This window comes from Balearica regulorum, chromosome 10 (genome assembly GCF_011004875.1).
Source record: "Balearica regulorum gibbericeps isolate bBalReg1 chromosome 10, bBalReg1.pri, whole genome shotgun sequence".
Classification (NCBI taxonomy): domain Eukaryota; kingdom Metazoa; phylum Chordata; class Aves; order Gruiformes; family Gruidae; genus Balearica; species Balearica regulorum.
The window spans coordinates 7,273,366-7,287,494 of record NC_046193.1 but is presented as its reverse complement, the minus strand read 5'-3'; the positions used below and the strand labels follow the sequence as shown (position 1 = coordinate 7,287,494).

Here is a 14,129-nt window from a genome sequence, read left to right as displayed (position 1 = left end):
TGACTGCGGAGGAATTCCGCTTGTCTGCTGACCGTTCACGGCATGGAAAGGATCAGTTCCGCAGATGTTTTGGGGGTGTGTGTGTGTGAGGAGTCAGTGTGTTAAACTGCCTTTTTTTGCCTGTAAGCCTGTTGAGTGTCACACTATGCAAGCAAAGACATACTGAGGAGAAGTTATTAAAACACATTTCAAAAATAACTGAAAACCAAGCATATTTTGATTTTAATGACTAGATTTGTAGGACCTAGTGCCTCTTCAGGCTATGGTTTGCCCACTGGTGTGGTAGGTCCAGCTGCTCTGTGGTACCACCAGGCTCTTGCCATACAGATGTCTTCTCCTGGGTCCCACAGAGCTGCATCAGGGCTAAGCTGTGATCATGGTGTGAGTGCTGCTGCTTTACCGATGCAGCAAGCCGAAGTGCTCGACAGTGACAATATCAGACTAGATTTCTCCACGATAGCAACCTGCCCTACATAATCCTCACTGCCTTGTTTTGGGGAGGGGACAGCATGGTGCCAGAGCTGTGTGGAATGGGGCACAGGGACAGTGCAGCTGCAGGGTGAAGCTCAGCCTTACTGTCTTCACCCATCTGGAGTTCACCTCTCGTTTCTCCTGAAACGCACTGAGAAGAGCCCTTGTTCCCTGTGGTCCTCGTATCTTCCAGTCAAGAGTTTGAAGAGCACTCCCCTGCCTCTCCAGCAGGATGGGTACCGCTAGACTGACTTCACTTGAAGCCACTTCCTTGCTCACCAAAGCTGCCACTGCCCGTGGGGTCACCTCAGCAGGCTGACACCTGCTCTTGAACTTCTGAGCTCCCGGATGACTTTTCTTGGAGGGATTTGAGCCTGTTGCCTGAGACAAGTGCATGAATGAGTGGAACGGGCCACTCTGACTCTCATCAGATGTGTCTTTCTGCCTCGTCTGCGAATGACACTGAGGGCTGGCTCACCAGCCTCCAGCTCCAACCTCCCTGCTTCCTCTGCAAGGGAGAAGAATCCACGTGAAAGGGAACATGGCCTCTTTTTCTTCTCACAAGAGACATTCAGATCTAGTCTAGCACAGCAAACTACAATTATCACATGGGTCAGGAGCCCACAGCCCTGTTACGGGCCACACAAGGATCCTTTGGACTCAGCATAACCAGAGGCGGGTAACTTGGAGGAGTCAAACTGCGGCTCAGCACAGAGCAGCACGGACAATAGTGAGGTGTTTCTGCATACTCATGTTCCTCCTGAAGATGGTATGAGTTTTCCAAAGCAGATGCCAGGATGTGGTGCCCACTTGGCTAATGGTGCAGGGGAGCATCAGGGAAGGTTTTGTCTTTAAAAACATGGTCAGGCAGTCTCTGAGGATCACTTTGAGTGTTTTCTTCCTGAGACAGAGATGCTGAGACTGGAGACCCAGAGTTATGTGAAGCAAATCTTGAAGAGCTTTCTCAGACTTGGTAAACCAAGCAGGGACAAATAAAACTGTTCACTGATTCTGGGGAGAGAGAGCTTTGAGCTCAATTGAGATGTGAATAGCAAGTCTGAGTTTCTAGCTTGTAGCATGTTTCTCCCTGGAACTCCTGAAAGTGGGACTAGGCATAGGAAAAGACAAAAGTTAGCTGCTTCAGCAAGTAAGTTTTTTATTCTGCTTATAGAAAAGCTGGTTCTCTTCAGCAAGTTGCTTATCCTATTTTTAAGTTGTGGGGGTGGTTTGAACTGTACACTGCTCTGAGTCAGGCATCAGATGTCTCCAACAAGCAGATAAGCTGACTTCTGCACAGTGAGCTGGTGTGACCACAGTGCCTCGGGCTGCACTGTGCTGGGGAGGTACCGGTGATGGTATCTGTCCTGGAGTGTTTCCATGGGGGCAAAAGCCATCTGCTATGTACGTTAGAACAAGTGCATGCCTAGCCTGGATTAAACCACTTGCCTTTAACCTGAGAGATCTGATTCAAACCCACCAGAAAGCGATGGAAGTTTCCCAGGGATTTGTGCGGGTGGTAGAGCTGTCTCCCTTTACCACAGGCTGGGACAACTGTCAGCCCAAGCAACCCTGATGGTGAAAGCTGGACAGTGCTGTGTCTCTAGGCTTTGCAGGGGTCTTTGTTGTACAGAGATCTCTTCTGTAGCTGGGGAGTCCTTGCAGGCTATCTTGGATGATACTAGTCCATCTGAGCAACTTTGTCACCCTGTGTCAGCGGTTTTGTGAGATGGGCCTGCTGGCTTGTGTGCGTGGTGCCCCTGTCACAGAGGGTTTGATGCAAATTGAACAAAAAGGATGGAAGTCCTGCTCCAAAAAGCTGTAAAGTGTGCACTCCTGTCTCTTCCTCCAAGTACCAGTAAGCTCCATCTATCCACTGCCTTCATCTGCCCTGGCTCCTGGTGAGTCCTGGAGCCATAACCCATGGCTGAGTGCATGGGTTGACCATTTGCTGGGTGGTCGATGGGGGTGTGGTGAAGGGATTTCTCCACCCAGGTACCCTTCTTCCTGTGTTTTGCTTCAGTCTTGGTCTTCTATGGCAGCTTAGGTTTAAACACCTGGTGCTGAAAGTTACGGGGAAATGTCTCTCCTATCCAGATGGTCAGCTTGATGGTGTTTGCCTTAAATGTCCTTATATTATCTTCTGTTAAGAGTTCAAGCCTGAGGTGATATCTGTAACTCAAATTTATTCCCAAAGAATTACTTGGTGCTGATATTTTGGTCATCAATAGCCTTTTAATTGAAAGCCTTACCAGGGAACTGAGCTATAATACTGCTACCTTGATGACTGTGCCCTGTCCTCACGAGCTCCCTGCCAGAGCTGCTCTTGCAGCGGGCTCGGCTCAGCATGCTGCTGGCTCTCCAAGAACTGGAGCTGAGCACTCAGCTGCCACGCTGATCCAAGCACTCGCATTTGGCAGAGGCACAGCCTGTTTCTAAAATTGTCTCTGAGATAGTTTTGCATGGGTTTGCGTCTCCCAGACAGACGAGCCGGGTGGTATTTTATATGGTGTCATTGTTTGTTTAGCTAATGAAGTAGGAAAAAACAAAGAGCTGAGATCCTTGGGTCTATGAAAGAGTTGTCAACAGGCAACCCTGAGAGAGCAGAGGAGCAGGGACCTAGCAGCCAGGGCACTGAACACGGGCTCCAAGGGATGGTTTTGATTCCTGACACAACACAGTCATGGATGAAATGCAGAAAAGGATGCCGCAGCCCCAAAAAGGAGGAGCGAGATGCTGGGAGCTGCGTGCTTTTGCTGGTTCTCTCCCAGGGAGCCACTGCCGTAGTGGCACTCGGTGGAGGCCAGTTTTGTCTGCTGCTGCCCGCCTGGAGCAAACGTGACCTACTTCTGCAAATGTTTCCAGAGTCTTCCTTCTGGAAGAACTTGCCCACAGAAATGTGGTTTCCCTCCCTCACGGCTTGTGCCCTGCCATGTCATGTGGGACAGTTCCTGTAGTTGTTTTTATCTGGTGCTGAGGAAGGTAGTGAGAAGCTCCTGCCTGAAGGAGCTCTGCTGGAGAGCAGAAAGCACAAGGAAAACAATAAAATGTCTTCCTGCATTCCCCCTTTAGTTTGCTGTTATGACTTCAGACACAAGCTGCCATCGTTTCCACATGGAGCAGCCACATGAAAAGCACCACTAAACAGTTCTCTGAGTTTCTCAACAAGAAACACAGCAGCTAAATATATTTAATCTGTGGGTATTGTTCATCTTGGCTTTAATTTCCTGTTCTCAAAAGGTTTGGGAATGTAAGCCCATGAATCATTACTGAAGCTGTTAATGCTTGGAGCCTTTTTCAGAAATGGAGATAAAGGAACTGATATTAATACCAGCTTAGCATCAATTCAGCCAGAACAACTCTGTGAGAAGTTCACTGCCATCCCAGAGATATCACTTGATTTCTAACCATGACGAAAGCTGCTAAGAAGTGGGTAGGTGGATGAGATCATTCTCCCCCAGGTAAACAGGATGCTTCCATTTAAAAGAATAAAAAAAAGTCTCTTGGTCAGGTTACAGGTTGCATCATCCCCATCTGGAAACATCTAGAGTGCTGTACTGTTTCTCTGTTTCTAAAATTGCAGTATCTATTCACGCAGTAACTTTTTCAGAGTGTAGTCATGAGATTTCTCTGGGGCTGGAGGTCATGCATTTGCGCATATTGAATAAAAGATTGGAAGAAAACTTTGCTCAGTTCCATCTAGCTGGGCTTTCAGGTTCCTGCTTTTATACTTGCAGGATGAAAGCATCCTCCCAAAGTCCTGACCTTAGAAGGAAGGTCTGGCCATGAGATGCTTTGATGGAGGATGTGGCTCCCATTTCTCTGGAGATTGAACAGGACTGAGGGTAAATAAAGTTATTTATCCTCTTTCAAGAACATGGTTTGGCTGGAAGACCATGCCAGGCTTCCTTTGACTCCTCTGGGATTGAACCCTGAAGATCAAAACAAAGTCCAGGAGAACTTCTAGAAAGGTTCTAAGTAATGATTGTAGTTAGAAGTGAAATGAAAACTATGCAGGGACTATTTTTTTGTTGTTTTCGTGTTGACTTCCTTTTAGTTCTGGAATGTCACAGAAGTAGAGAATTATTCAGGTGGGAAGTGACTTCTGGAGGTCTTCTAGTCCAATCCCCTGATCACAGCAGGGCCAACTGCCTGGTTGATAATGTTGATAGATGTGACTCTGCAGAAGCAGCTGCCGCCTCCTTTTTTTGTTTGGTTTGTACCTTTGGGTAGCACAGAAGCAGAGAAAACTACAAGGCAGCTGCAGGAAAACTTTTAGAAGGAACAAGCTTGGTCATCCTTAGCAGGCTTGCTCTAAGGATTGCTTTTTTCGGGAGGGAAGAGAAAATGGCCTGGTTTCTAGCATCTTCCTTCCTTTGCTTCCCTCAGGAAAGGGAAGGCCCTGGTGTAGAGGAGGTGGTCCTGCTTCATCTTGCTCCCTGCACTGGTGGTGTGCTGGGGAGCTGCTGCTCATTGAGACGGGGGATTGGTTTCTGTGTGCATTCAGGCTATGACTGAGAGTCCTTACTGTCGAACAAGTGTATGGTAGAAGGATTGGAGGAGGGACACGAAGCACAGCAGTGTGTTGTGGCAGCTCAGGAATGTGCTGGCTTGCAAAGGATGCTGCACCCAGTAACTCTGTTGTCCTGACGCTGATAGAGCTGCAGCAGTTTTTGTGCCCAGTGACACGCTGTTTGGGAAGAACTGCACTATTTGCTTTCATACATGAAAATGTAGCTGAACTGTAATGAGAAATGGTGACATTCCTACAAATAAAGCTGTAATTTACATTTATGTCCTCTAAAACTGACTTTAAAATGTGGTAGAGACCTACAAAGCAAAATGCTAAGAAACGCACACCCCAAGGGCCTCCAGCTTCTAGTACCAAAAACAGTGGCTGGGTCCGAATACCTGAGGGTATTCAGTATGATTGCTGCTGCTCCCATCTCACCTGAGGACCTGTGAGCCCATTCTGGGCAGTTTGGATTCACTCCGAACACGCAGAGCCCCTGTGGCAGCCCGATGAGCTGCTCATAAGGAAAAGGCCACTGTCCCCTCTCGCCTCTGTTCTCCATCATCAATTAGCTTGAGTTTCTGAGGCTGCAGCCCGTAACTGCATCTTTTCCTTTCACAGAACACTCTGGAGCCACTTCTGCTCCTGGAACAAACACTCTCAGAGCCAGAAAGCATCAGGCTCCGTCTGAGCCTCTGGGGCTGTCTCTCCATCTGTTTGTTTAATGACGCGCAGCAGCCTCATCTCTGACTTTGCACCCTCAGGACAATAATCCACTCTGATGTTTGGGCCAGCCAGCTATTCTTCCGAGACGAGACTGTGGCTGGTGCACTGTACGTTGGAGATGGTTTAAAATTCTTCTTCTGAATTGTTTTAGGGCTCAAAATGTTGCCCTAAGATTTGCAGGGATACACAGAAAGCTTGCACAAGTTTGCTTGTTGTTTTCTGCTGAAGGAATGGGCAAGCCTCAAGATCCAGATACGCTGACTTGATCTGGTGGGGACGACAGCAGCTTGAAGGTTGGGAGCTGAGGACTTTTATCAGCCTTGGCCAAGCACCTTTGCTTTCCTTTTCTCCCCTTGCTGCTGGTGTAGCATGAACGCAGATCCTTTGAGGTAGGACAGAGGCAAGTTTACGGAGTTGTTGCCATTCTGTAAAGCTGAATGTAAATTCACAGTGATGGTGATGGCAGTAGCGCTGATTTTTAAAAGTTTATTACACAGTTTTGTGAAGCAGTGAGGGGTGACTTGCTGCCACTTACAATCCAGAATCACCGGGATCAGGGGATATCTATGGCAAAACAGACCTGCTACCGCAGTGTTGGAGCTGCCCTGTATCCTGTGAACATGGTGTGGTTAATAGAGGAAGGAGGAAAAAGGAAAAGAGAGAAGAAAGGAAGGAAAAAAAAAAATACCTGAAGGGGAAGACTAGCTTGAGATACACTACTTTGTAGTAGGTGCTTAGAAGAAGCCATACCTGGGATCGAGGGGGAAGCAGGTGAGCACAAGCAGGGCAGTAGTGCCAAATGATGTCTGAAGGAAGTTGACCCCTGAAATTGCTAAGTGAGAGTGGAAAAGCTTTAGGGTAGAGAGGCCTCAGTAAAGTGCTGGTTTCAAAGTCCTTCTTTGGTCTAACTGCTTGGCTCTTGTGGCCTTTTGTGTGAGAAAGCAGCATGGTTCCTCTCTCTGCAGAAGCTCAGGTGTCCAAAGGGAAGAGTGGCAGAGACTGTGTCCTCTTGGGGATGCTCAGATGGTACTAGTCTGAGTGAAATACCCCCCAAAAAAGGAAAATCCCCCAAGGGTATGCTTTGGGTTTAGTGCCCCTTAAATAAGGGGAAACATACTTCTCCTTCTGGGATGGAATGAAGAAAATATTTGGCTTTCCCATAATCCATTACTAGCTCTTTCCTTTTGTTTTGGAGGTGGAGGCCACGTGCAATAGTTCCAGCTTGTTGCACCCCACATCATGTTTCATAGGTAGACCAAAGAGGTGACCCAAATAGTCTGGTTCTGTGCACGAGTCCTTGTACAAACTGGGGTCTTGTTCTGCCACATGCAATCCAGGGTGCTGTGAGCAAGACTTTCTGAAGCAGGTGATATGACCCCAAGGTTTTTTGCAAGTTCCAGATGGTCTTGGCTCACCATGAGACCAGGAGAAGATGGTTCTCTAGGGGCCCTAGAGAATGAGCACGGGGCTGGGAATGGTGGAGGGAGCTACTCTACCTGCCATGCCATTGAGAAACTCGGACCAGCCAACCATCCACATCTGAACACTTGCAGTTGCTGGCAAAGGCAATGCCAGGCCAGATGAAATGCAAGCTCTGAATTAGAGAGACAGATGGAGTGGGGTAAGAGGGAGGCATGGGTCAGAGGAAAGCAGCAGCTGATACGTGCAGGCATCCTTCTCCAGGGTGAAGGAGCAGGAGCAATTTCCTTTTCAGAGCCAGCCATTGCCCAGCATGGTGCTGAGCACAGTGGGTACCGTTCATGCAAAGTCGCCAACAGTGCATTAACAAAAGCCCTAACGAAGAATAGAGCAGGCTTATCATTCACTGAGGAGCCGTAGCTATGCCAAAAGAGCTGTGTATGAAACCTACAGATGGGAGCGCGTGTCTGTATGCGCCCACCCGTGTAACTGAGGGATGTGTGCCCAGCGCAGGCTGGTCTGCTGGGGTCTGGTGTCTCGAGAGGCTTTGGTACAAAAGATTCTCTTGATTTGCTTGAGCCTGTGTTCAGGCAAGGAGCTCGATTTCAATGAAACAAGGTCAAACCCTTCTGAAAACCAGGAGTTATTTTGAGTGTGATTTTTTTTTTTTTTTTGAATGCTTGAGTTGATTGATCCCATTGAGTAGGATCTGGTTTGTTGATTTTGTTTTATTTTTATTAAAATGAAAGTGGATAATCAACATAAACTTGAACATTTTAAGATACTTCTAGTAGGGCATCCCTAATTGGTAATGAAAGCCAGGGCTATTGAGGACTTTCCGCACTGTACCGTTGTGAAGGGACCTCAGAGCTCTGGAGAAAGCAGGACGGTGTTTGCTTGCAGTGTCTTTGGAGTGGGAAGGGCCATGGATGCGTGGGAGCCCTTCCACTTCCATAGCACAGCATCTTATGGAGTTTTTCCACTGTCAGACTCTGCAATCAGCCTTTCAAATTCTTCCATTTGCATCCCGCTAATAGCAGAACAAAGTAGTTTCCCCCAATGTAAAAATCTCCCTCTGCTCCACCTTATTCAGAGGTGTTCAGGAAATCTGGCTCTTTCCCCTCCTCTCCCCTGCTCCCCCAAATTGCTTTTCTTTCTCCAAAAGCTGCATGTTGAGTCTTTCTTTCGCCCCGGCAGATGGATTTGGATGATTGTATGTACTCAGGGTTATTGCTGCTACCTGCTATTTTAGCAGGAAAAGCCCCCGCGTGCAGAAGAGAACAAAGCCCGAGGATTCCCGTGGTCTCCATTGATGCAGAAGGCACCGAGCGGAGCGTGAAAGAGATGACAGAAGCGCAGCAAGATCCTCCTCCATCCCTCCCCCTTCCTCGCCCTCTGATTCAAGGAGCAGGGACTGGTTTGTGAATGAGGAGCCGAAACCCGTTCAGACGGAACAAATAACCGATAAAGGCACACAATAGCGGCTGCTCGCAAGCCGAAGTCGGCAACGAAAAGGTAGTGGTTCTCAAGAGGGGGCTTATTTCCCAATGAGTCATTGGTGTGTGACAGATGGAAGGAACTAATAAAATATTACAGACTTGCAGAGCTTTGATCTTCCTGCTTTTTTTTCTTTTTCCCTTCTTTCCAAGGGTGCAAGCTGTGTTGTCGAAACGAGTAGGGTAGAAATCTTATTTGGAAAAAGCTATCCTGGCAGCCGTGGCTTGTGGAGAGAAGGTCAGGAGCCCTGATCCAGCACCATGCTTCCATATGTGCTGGATTTTACCCCAGCATGTTTTCGTAGCCTTTGAAGCACCTGTACCCCTTCCCGTTGCGTTGGTGCCGGTGCATCTTTCAGCCTGCTTGCAGGTCTGCTGGAGCAGGGGTGCGACAGAACAGCCATTTTGCAGCTTTGCACTTATTTTGCAGATTCTGGACTATGTGCAAGAAAGAGTAAAATGCATTTCTGGGTCAAATGCTCTCATCTTCTAATTTCTGTTCCAACTGCTGCAGCTTGCAGGGACCCAGCAACCCTGAGCTGGGGCCCTGAGCAACCACCAGCTTTTAATTAATTTTTCTTACTGTAACTGATCTTTTGGGTGAATAGGTTTAAGTTTTGTTTCTGGGGCTATGATGCAGAGAAATTTGTTTTCTTTATGGAAAAGTCACTACAGTAAAGAGCCCCAGCCCTGAGGCTCGAATGCGAAGAGCAAAACATTGGCTGTGTGCAGAGTTGCTTCCCTGGACAGAGAGCTCTCCTTGATTTCAGGTTGTCTCTCTGCTGTTGTCCGTCAGTCTGGCTGTCGCCACACAAACGGAAGCACATGGCGCGTGTGGGGTTTGGTTCTGCAGGTCTCTCCCCTCCCTGTACTGCTGCTCTTGCTGTATCTACTCGGGCTATGCTCTTGCTCTGTTGGCTGGCCTCTTGTTCTACCCCATTTGCTTGCGTTATTGCAGTAACACTGGGAGGGTCTTGCACCTCTAGCCCGTGGAGTTTCTTCCCTGAGAGAAGTTTGAATTGGTGACTGAGGGCATCGTTGCCCCTTGCGCGGGGAGGTGTTGGTGTAGCTCCATGTTTTAATTCCTGGAGCGGAGGTGAGGAGGCTAAGGTTCCGCTGTTTGGCGGAGGGAAAGCCCACACCCTTGTGTTCAGCTCCTATTATATTTTCTTTAGTGCAGTGTAGGAGGATTACCCTCTTTGTTAAAGAAACACATAATGCTTCCAGTTTGGGGTGTGTGTGGGTTTGGGTTTTTTTGTTGGTTTTTTTTTTTTTTTTCTAAACTGAAATATATGTGGCCTCTCACTGGGAAGTCTTGATATAGAGCCACATACAGAAGCAACTTGAGTCTGTTAGTGGAGATGGGAAACATAGGGAAATCATACGAATGTTGTGGCCTTTGTTTGAAAATTGGCACAGAACCTTGCAGAAGTGTGGGGTTTGAAACAGGTAAGGGCAAAGGATTTGTTTAATGTCAGGATATAACGTTGCAACTCAGGGCCTCCATGGGGCCTTTCTGTTCCAGATACTGTATTTCACTTTTTTGTCCGTGAACTTAGTGCATTCCTTGCTGTTCCCACGGGCACTGAATCACAATAGCTGGGGGCTGCGGATTAGGGTGCAACAGCAAAGCTGCAGATGTGCAGCTATGGGGTAATTTTCAGCTGTGTTACAGATCTCGCTTGCCTGGCTTCATTTTAGCAGAAAGCCCATGGTTCCTGCTTGTTTTTCATGTGAGTGGCTTTCTAACAAGTTTATCCCCTTTGCTGAGCAGGGGGAGGGAAGGACGGACTCTGCCCCTAGGTGGGTGCAGAAGTCACGTCCCTGCTCAGGAAGCGCAGACCCCAATGGGTGCAGGTGATACCCCAGGCACGGGGCAGGGAGATGCCTGCGGGAGTCAGGACTGGTTTGTCTTTTTTTTGGTTTGTATTGTTTAACACTGAGAAAACTGAAAAATTGTGAGTTAAAATGGCTCTTCTGTTTTTTAAATTTAAGAGCAAACTAGGGAGGGAAGCCTGTACAGATCGAACACTTAATATCTTGGTTTGTTGTTTTTTGGTTTTTTATTAACTTGGTTTGCCAAAAACTCTTACTAAGACTTTTTGCGCTGATCTTGGACAGGAAAACATTGCAAAATACCACATTCTCCTTGGATGATAACATTGTTTCCTGCCCCACTCTAACACCAGCCGTGCCGTCCTTTTGCCTCAATTCCTGGGATTGCTTTACTCAAATGTTTGCTTTCTCCACTGGGCTGGACTCTGACACTTCCTACTGGTTTTGGAGGATTGGCTGAAACTGCTCCAAGACTAGAGGCAGCACAGCCCAAATGCTTTGCTTGCTCCTCTAGAGCTAAATCTGTGTTCCCAGCTGATATGCCTGACAAGATCCCACCCCTTCACCTCGAGAGAGCCAGCTGGCATATATGAATCCAACCAACTGGATTTATAATCACCACATAGAAGTGACAAGATAAGTGCCAAAGTCATGTCCTTCGGTTATCCCCTGAGAGCATCACTGAGCTCTGAAGTTCAACTCATCACAGATAACGCAGTTCCTTCTGCAGACAGATTGGCTTTGATTTTCATAAATTGGCTTTGATTTCCATATACTGTTCAAAAAACACCCTGGTCTGAGAGTGGTAGCTCTGGAGCTGGTTGTGTTTGGAGCAGATGTACCTGCCTGGAGACCTGTGTTAGCTGTTCAGATACCCAATTTCTTGCCTATATTTAGACCTACAAGATCCAAAATCCACCAAGGCAAGTTGCAGTATGCTCTTTGGGGAGGTTTTTTGCATGAAAACAAAGCCTGTGGCAGACGGAAGGGCGGTTAACCTCCCTGGGCACGTTGTGGTGACCCTGCCATCCCTGGTGGCCAGCTGGCCATCTTCACTGGGTGGTGACGTGGAGCCTCAGCCCAGCTTTCCTAGTCCCGTTTGCTCTGACAAAGTCTTGTCGGTGGCTTCAGGCTGCAGTATCGGACTGCAAAGGGAAGAAGCTGTGGGCTCTGCTGCATCTTAATATGCTGCTGCCATCTTCACAGCAGGAAGGGGTGGCTTGTCCCTCTCCTCTCCCAGGCCTGCGGGCAGTAACCTAGCATCTCTTCTCAGCAAACCTGGCAATGGCAGGACCAAAAACTGGTCCAACTAAAGCAGTCGGCAGGACCAAAAACTGAGTGCCCATCTTCCCTGCTCCTGTGTCCCTGCAGGCGAGGGCCGGGAGAGTTTTCTCCTCGCAGGTTTCTGTCATATGGTGCACATCAGCTTGGTATGTTGTTTACTGGCTCAGCTGCTCCAGAAACGTTACACGAGGGGAAAGCTCTTGGCCAGTGTGAGGCTGAATTTTCCAGACTCTGTTCCCATCGGGGTTTCATTGCTTGTAACCTTTAGCATGTGGGGTTGGTTCTTTTGTTTTTTTTCTTTTCCCTCCTTAAATCCAGGCCTCTGCAGCCTTAATTAGCTGACTGTGGACATAAGCTTGCTTGATACATGACAGTTTTGATGGGGAAATACAAGCAATCGAGGTGGTGAATAGAGATGCTCATGGATAGTTGGTTTGGTCTGTGGAAAATTTCAGGAGCTGGTGTCTCTTTCTCTCTCTCTTTTTCTTGAATCTGGATACAACTCAAAATTTACCCCCAAAAGTTCCACCCAACAACAACCAAACAAGAACTTGCAAATCCCACCCCTCCATCTTAACTTTAAATAAAAACCTTAACTCTATTTATACCCTTTATTTAAACAAAGATTTTTATAAATACCCCAAAGTATTCCTGGTGACTCATTAGCTCAAAAATGTCACAATAAGTATTTCAAAACCTTTTTTTCCCATTCAATGTTTAACAAAAGTATTTCAGTGCATTTGTTGAATTATGGTTTTGTTTAAAATAGGAGATTTCTTTGCATATCTGTCTTTGGCACATCCACAGCAGGTTCTGGGGACAGTTCAGTGTGGGGGCTCCCAGCAGCCTACATGACCCAGCTGGTTGGCAGCCCTGACCTGGGAAAAGGTAGATCAGGTTCCTGCATCCACTCAGAGATGGTCTCTCTGCTGCTTCATAACTCGGTGGACGCAGCTGGGTGCAAAGCTAAGCGGGTGGAAGAGCAGCCAGTGTAACTGTACAGGGTTACATGTGCAGCTGTGGAGCTTGTGTTACCATGCAAGGCCACCCAAGAAGAGATGCAGAAGGGGAGTGAAAGCTTTGTCTGTGGCCTAGACCTTGGTCTGAGCTCAAAGGAATAACTGAGCGAACTGAAGAAAGGCCCAGAGCTGCACTGGCCTCCTCCCATCTCTGGCCGGTGCACCTGAGCCCGTGCAGGGGACAGCACTTGCTCCTGCTGGAGTGTGGCAGATGGCTCTCTCCAGGGGCTTTGCTGCTCCTCGGTTGCGCTCAGCGCCAAAATCCCGTCTTGGAGTGAAGAGAGCAAAGAGTAAGCAGATTTTTACCTGCTAACAGCACCAGTGTCCTGCTAGCTGCACTAGCAAGGCACTTCCCACCCAGCCTTGCGCTCTGCATAACCCCGACTTTATCTTGGTCTGAAGTGACCAGCACAGAAATGATTACAGACATTTCTGCAGCTACCTCAAAATAACAGCACATGTTCCCAGTGATGGGAATCTCGCCTACCCTCTGTGGGAGCAACCTTCGGTATAACCTCAGCCCTGTGTTGGTTCTATCTCCTGCCTGTAATTTACACAACGAAATGGAGATAATGGCCGGCTTGTGAGAAAAACAAGTAGATTTGGATCTAAAAATGAGAAATATTAGAGAGGTGACTTGTGTGGGCAGACATTCATCCTGGGCTGTGCAGTGTAGCCACATTTGCCACCTTTAATCTTGAGATGCCCAGCCCAAGCTCAGTGTGGCTTATCCAAATCCCTGCTGGGGAGAGAAGCTGGGTCCCTTGCTGCATTAAGAGTAGGGAACCAAACTGAAATGGCTTGGTGCTGTGTCCTGTCGCCAGGACCTTCTGGTTATGGCCTGGCAGGAGCGTGGGGAGCAGCGGGCCCAGGAGGGATGTGGAGCCCCAGAAGTGTTCGCTTCTCCCTGATGATTAAGAACAAAGCTGTTTTATTCAGTCATGCAAGGGTAAATCCAGTAGAGAGGGGTCCCCAGAGCTGCTTTTACCTCTCATGCTGTCTTTCCTGGTGTAGTGTTCTTGTGCTTCAGCCCACGTGCTTCCTTCTTGAGGCTGGGAGAAGCAGACACCCCTGCGGGCTTGGGTGTTCAGGAGAGCCGCAGATGCATCTGCCTCAGGCCTTTTCCATTCTGGCTTCATCTGCTGAGCTCTTCCTCAGCTTGCAGCCTCTCAGCACGAGGGGTTGTTAGACCCCTGATAGTCCCAACCACAGCGAAAGGCAGCTTCTCTTCGTTCGCAGGTAGACCCCTCGCCATACATACTGAGATTCGTTTGCAGAGTATGAGGTGAATCACTGTGGCTTATGAGACAGTCTGGAGATAGTTTTCCAAAAGGCGAAGTGGGGCCTTTATAATAAAGGAACCCAGGC

The 14,129-nt window shown here is 48.1% G+C and overlaps 1 protein-coding gene across 1 annotated transcript in view; it reads left to right on the top strand.

Moving 5' to 3' along the window:
• The window catches only part of LOC142603124 (uncharacterized), a 342,240-nt gene that overhangs the window by 177,146 nt on the left and 150,965 nt on the right, over window positions 1-14,129 (top strand). The window contains exon 11 of the mRNA XM_075761903.1: window positions 8,324-8,641. The gene's annotated coding sequence lies outside the window, so the exon portion shown is untranslated. The remainder of the gene's footprint in view (window positions 1-8,323; window positions 8,642-14,129) is intronic.